Source organism: Littorina saxatilis, linkage group LG17, assembly GCF_037325665.1.
Source record: "Littorina saxatilis isolate snail1 linkage group LG17, US_GU_Lsax_2.0, whole genome shotgun sequence".
Classification (NCBI taxonomy): domain Eukaryota; kingdom Metazoa; phylum Mollusca; class Gastropoda; order Littorinimorpha; family Littorinidae; genus Littorina; species Littorina saxatilis.
In genome coordinates this window covers 61631411-61638290 of record NC_090261.1, presented here as the reverse complement: position 1 = coordinate 61638290, position 6880 = coordinate 61631411, and positions in this window count along the sequence as shown.

Genomic DNA, 6880 nt, shown 5'->3' with positions numbered 1-6880 from the left:
TTGATATTTTGTAGAGGTTTCAGCGGAAGGATGCTGTCAGTGTGTGCAAAAGCCTGGACGAATCTGATATGTTTTTTGGTAAGATGGTAACTTTTTGACGGGAAGGAATACAGCTTTTTTTTTTTTTAGTAAGGTTGCGGTATAGAGATAACGTGGAAGCGGTGTATCTAGAGTGCTTTCCCTTCTGTCTTGTTGACACAAAGAGGAAGTAAGCAAGCTACGGGAGCCGGTGACTCAGGTTGGAATAAGTGGTTTGTTTTAATCGGGCTGATCAAGATAAAGCGAGTCTTGTACTGACACGGACGCTTGTGTTTTTTTCGTGTTGGGTCTCTTTTTTTCCATCCTGGCAGACTCTTGGAGTGATTTTGTCTGCTTCCCCAAAGCTTGGTTGAAAGGCGCTCCGGCTCCCTGTTGGCTGCCAAATCCTGAAGTGGACTTGATGGAGAAATTGAAAGGGGAACAGAAGAACCGGAAGGACCGAGGAGAAGGAGGAGGAGGAGGAGGAGGAGGAGGAGGAGAAGGAGGAGGAGGAGAGAGAGACACACACAGAGACAGACACACAGACAGAGAGAAAGAGAGACAAACACACACATACACACACACACACATACATACAAACACACACACACACACACACACACACACACACACACACACACACACACACACACACACACACACACACACACACACACACACATATATATATATATATACAGACACACAGCACACAGACCGACAGAAAAACGGTAACGAACACCTTCTGACTGAAAAAATCAAAAGACTGCACGAATGCTTTCATAATGGCGAAGGAAAAGAGGGGGGACAAAAACTCCGAAATCTCTGATCGTGCAATCTTCACTGCATCTTAGCCTTCAATCCTTCCCGTGTAAACTATGTTCTCAATGAACGTAAATCCTTCCAGTAGTGTATGTGGGGAAAGCCCGCCATTCCGCTTAAGCACAGACTAAAACCCTACGTGCATAATTGGGGCGGGGATATAGCTCAGTTGGTAGCGCGCTGGATTTGTATTCAGTTGGCCGCTGTCAGCGTGAGTTCGATCCCAGGTTCGGCGGAAATTTATTTCAGAGTCAACTTTGTGTGCAGACTCTCTTCGGTGTCCGAACCCTCCCCCCGTGTACACTACATTGGGTGTGCACGTTAAAGATCCCACGATTGACAAAAGGGTCTTTCCTGGCAAAATTGCTTAGGCACAGTTAATAATTGTCTACCTATACCCGTGTGACTTGGAATAATAGGCCGTGAAAGGTAAATATGCGCCAAAATGGCTGCAATCTACTGGCCGTATAAAATTTCATCTCACACGGCATCACTGCAGAGCGCCTAGAACTGTACCCACGGAATATGCGCGATATAAGCGTCATTGATGATTGATGATTGATGATAATTGTCAATCAATCAATCAATCAATCAATGAGTCTTATATCGCGCATATTCCGTGGGTACAGTTCTAGGCGCTCTGCAGTGATGCCGTGCGCGCTACCAACTGAGCTATATCCCCGCGTGTGACCCTCCACCACGGAATGAGTCGCATGTCACCTTTGCATGATTTTCATATTTTTACGTTTTCCTAGAGGTTTTTATGCTCTATCCAGTGGTGAAAACCGTTTTAGAAAAGAGCGAAAACTGTTTGAGTTATAAGCCTGTGACTAAGGTGACCCTCACACTGTTACCAGACACTCCCCGGACTTATATTAAGCCTAACGCAGAACCGCGCGAAGTGACATGCGACTCATTTCGTGGTGGAGGGTCACATATTTGACAAATAAGATATAGATATTTCTGACTTTCGCAGACTTTTTCAGAAAAAAAAGTGGCGTTTGTTCGCTTTCGTTTGTTTGATTGATTGTTTTTTTGCTTGTTTGATTTTTTTAATTTGTTGGTTTGCTTGCTTTTGTTGGCTGTTAATGTTGTTTGGGTTTGTAAGTGTCTGTGTCTATCTTTTTGCACATATGTGACCCTCCACCACGAAATGAGTCGCATGTCACTTCGCGCGGTTCTGCGTTAGGCTTAATATAAGTCCGGGGAGTGTCTGGTAACAGTGTGAGGGTCACCTTAGTCACAGGCTTGTAACTCAAACAGTGTTCGCTCTTTTCTAAAACGGTTTTCACCACTGGATAGAGCATAAAAAACTCTTTAGAAAAAATGTAAAAATATGAAAATCATACAAAGGTGACATGCGACTCATTTCGTGGTGGAGGGTCACATATGTATTTGTCTGTTTGATAGTGTGTTTGTTTGTTGTTGTTGCCGTTACTACTGCTATTTTGTGGCTGTTGAAATTCTGTCAATATTACGTTTGGCTTGGTGATAGTTTTTCATGTCACTTCAACCTATTTGGCTGTTTGGGACTTTCGTTAAGGTGTGTGAAAAATCGGTCAGTTTCAAATTTGACCTTGTGCTCTCTCTTTCCCTCCCACCCTCCACTCACCCTCCCCCTCCTGGCCTTTCAAGTGCCTATTTTTTTTTTTTTTTTTTTTTTTTTTTGTGCTTAACGCCCAGCCGACCACGAAGGGCCATATCAGGGCGGTGCTGCTTTGACATATAACGTGCGCCACACACAAGACAGAAGTCGCAGCACAGGCTTCATGTCTCACCCAGTCACATTATTCTGACACCGGACCAACCAGTCCTAGCACTAACCCCATAATGCCAGACGCCAGGCGGAGCAGCCACTAGATTGCCAATTTTAAAGTCTTAGGTATGACCCGGCCGGGGTTCGAACCCACGACCTCCCGATCACGGGGCGGACGCCTTACCACTTGGCCAACCGTGTCGGTTTTCAAGTGCCAATCACTTTCATTATTTTTTCACTCTGTTCTTTCTTATCAACCACTCAGTTGTACAACAGCCCTGCAGACAGCCCCGTATTTCCTAAACACTGGAAGATGTCATTTTCCCTTAAACAGTCTATCTGTACAGAAGATTGTTTGTTCCGTGACAAATCGTGCGCTTGCATTGAAATAGGGCATTTTCAAGAGGTCGAATCCGCAGAAAACAAACTGTGTTTTTACGGAGTCGGAGGAGGTTGTCTGGAATTATTTTGTAAAGTGGCCTCAAGTTTGCCTGCCAGCTTTTTCTGAGATCATTACAATTTATTCTGTGTTTTGTTTTATTTTTCATTTTCTTCCTTTTTGTCATTCCTTACTCATTATTTCCTTCCTTCACATTTACCTTGTTTGTGTGTATTTTCTGTCGGTGTGTGTGTGTGTGTGTGTGTTTGTGTGTGTGTGTGTGTATATGTGTGTGTGTGTGTGTATGTGTGTGTTTGTGCGTCTGTCTGTGTATTTGTGTGTGTTTGACTTTGTTTCTGTCCATGTGTCCGTCTCTGTCCAACTCTGTGTCATTTTTGTCATGTGTATGCGTATCTGCATAATTATGTGCGTCTGTCTATATGTGTGTCTGTCTGCATCTGTATTTGTCTGTATGTGTGTATGCGAATGCGCACCGCGAGGACCTTTGTAAGTGTGTGTCACCTTACCATCGATCCTTACCACTCCTGTCTATATTCTTTTCCCCAAGGAAAAACGGCAAGACAGAAACAGAGCGACAAGTGGGTCCAACAGCAGGGTTAGTAACACAATCAGCGTCAAAATGTATGTCTGGCACAGAGCTCTGAAACCTGTTATTGTCACAGTGGCGCGCCGTGCAGAGGAACTCTTTGGTGGTGACAAACCTTAAAACCTCCGAAGATACTTCTCGCCCCCCCCCCCCCCCCCCCCATCTTCTTACCCCCAGCCCAAGACTCAACAAGAATTCGGGACAATGTCCAAGCACTACCTCAACCTGAATGATGTTTGTTTCGAGACTCCAGTCATAAAATGAAAAGTCAAACGATGGATTATGACCTGTTGACACTGAACTGACCTTCTATTTCCCTTCCTGTTTTAAAAATTCCCCCTTTCACACACAAACACACACACGCGCGCGCAAAAAAACACGCACACACGCACACACACACACACAATCAATCAATCAATATGAGGCTTATATCGCGCGTATTCCGTGGGTACAGTTCTAAGCGCAGGGATTTTTTTATATTTTTTATATTTTTTTATGCAATTTATATCGCGCACATATTCAAGGCGCAGGGATTTATTTATGCCGTGTGAGATGGAATTTGTTTTACTCAATACATCACAATACACACACACACACACACACACACACACACACACACACACACACACACACACACAAACAAACAACACCCCCCTCCCCCACACACACACTCCACTCTTCACCTCGCACTAAACACGCCCACCACGCAACCTACCATAGGTGACACAGTTACGCTCGTCCCAACAGCACGTGCTGATAGCCAGTGACAGCCCGCGTCTGGACTGAGAAAAGTGCCTATTAGCCTACGACCGTAACCTGCTTACCTTTAAAACAATGTCAAGCTGGCTGCTTCACGGTGTCACTGTCTGTCGGCCCACCAAGAGTGTTGTACCGAGGCCGGCAAGGCCAAGAGAGGCCAAGCAAATGCGGCTAGCTAGGTTAGGCAATGCAAGGCTAGATTAGACAATGCAATGCTGGATTAGGCAAGGCAAGACAGTGAAAGGCCACATTAGGCAGGCAATGCGAGGATAGGTGAGGCAAAGCAAGGCAATGCAAATCTTGGTTAGTTAAACCAAGGCAAGGCTAGATTAAACAATGCAATGCTGGATTAGGCAATGCAAGGCACGGCAAGGCAAGGCACGACCAGATTAAGCAAGACAGTGAAAGGCCACATTAGGCAGGCAATGCGAGGATAGGTGAGGCAAAGCAAGGCAATGCAAATCTTGGTTAGTTAAACCAATACAAGGCTTGATCAGGCAAGGCAATACAAGGCTAGGTTAGGCAAGACAAGACATGGCAAGGCACGGCTTAATTAGGTAAGGCAATACAAGGCTAGGTTGAGCAAGACAAGACATGACAAGGCACGGCTTGATCAGGTAAGGCAATACAAGGCTAGGTTGAGCAAGACAAGACATGGCAAGGCACGGCTTGATTAGGTAAGGCAATGCAAGGCAAGGTTGAGCAAGACAAGACATGGCAAGGCACGGCTTGATTAGGCAAGGCAATGCAAGGTTAGGTTGAGCAAGACAAGACATGACAAGGCACGGCTTGATCAGGTAAGGCAATACAAGGCTAGGTTGAGCAAGACAAGACATGGCAAGGCACGGCTTGATTAGGTAAGGCAATACAAGGCTAGGTTAAGCAAGACAAGACATGGCAAGGCACGGCTTGATTAGGCGAGGCAATACAAGGCTAGGTTGAGCAAGACAAGACATGGCAAGGCACGGCTTGATCAGGTAAGGCAATGCAAGGCAAGGTTGAGCAAGACAAGACATGGCAAGGCACGGCTTGATTAGGCGAGGCAATGCAAGGCTAGGTTGAGCAAGACAAGACATGGCAAGGCACGGCTTGATTAGGTAAGGCAATGCAAGGCTAGGTTGAGCAAGACAAGACATGGCAAGGCACGGCTTGATTAGGTAAGGCAATACAAGGCTAGGTTAAGCAAGACAAGACATGGCAAGGCACGGCTTGATTAGGCAAGGCAATACAAGGCTAGGTTGAGCAAGACAAGACATGGCAAGGCACGGCTTGATTAGGCAAGGCAATGCAAAACAAAGCAAGGACATGCATGGCCAGATTAGGCAATACAAGGCAATGCCAGGCTAGGTAAGGCAATACAAGGCAAAACAAAGCAAGGCAATACAAGGCAAAACAAGGGGAGAGAAGACAAGGCAAAGCAAGAAGAAACACGAAACAAAATTAAGAACAAAAACAAACCAAGAAAAGGTAGTAAATGGAACGTTTAATGGTAGACAAAACGAAGCATGTGCCTGAACGTCAACTAAGTTGTCTTTGAAATGGACGGACAAACACACAAAACTAATTGGAATATCATGCACCGTGACAATTATCTCATTTGAGCGTTGCCCTTCGACCAAAAGGACAAGGTAAAGCAACATGTATTCGAGAATCCCAAGGGGTGCACAAAAGAGAATGAACATTTCAGGAAGAAAAAAACACACAATCTAAACGTAATCCTATTTCAGTGAGAAACAAGAAATTCCTCCGAGGTAGGAAAAACACCCCTGTCAAAGGGAAATAACCTTCTCAGTGGGTGGCAGTGACTGAGTGAGAATGGTTATTTCCCTTTGACCATTAAGATGTCCCTCTATAAGTCCTTGTATAATTTTAATCCACCAATAACTCCCTAACCGTGTGTTTGACTGGTCCCAATTTTTGTAAGGACCGTCTCAGGAATGTATAGAACCTGTTCACCAAGTTTGGTGACGATCGGTCCGTTCATTCTTGAGATCTATATGCGAACACAAACAAACAAACACATGGACCGAATCCTATACACACCCCTATACCGGGGGTGTAACAACACTTAATGTAATACGTAGGTTTGATAAGCCGAATTCTGTTACGATTCTGTGATTCTGAGGCAGGTGCCCTGAAAACCTGCTCAGCGTACAGCTACTCTGCAGTAGATAGCTACTCTAAACCCGCAGTGCTGTTCACTTCTTAATGTTAAATGAATTTAGTTTTTGTCGGTGAAAAATGTCAAGATTTCGGTGAGGCAAAGTTGTCGAGGAATGGTATGTGTAAACCGGGTCATACCTAAGACTTTAAAATTGGCAATCTAGTGGCTGCTCCGCCTGGCGTCTGGCATTATGGGGTTATCAATCAATCAATCAATATGAGGCTTATATCGCGCGTATTCCGTGGGTACAGTTCTAAGCGCAGGGATTTAAAAAAAAAAATGTATGCAATTTATATCGCGCACATATTCAAGGCGCAGGGATTTATTTATGCCGTGTGAGATGGAATTTTTTACACAATACATCACGCATTCACA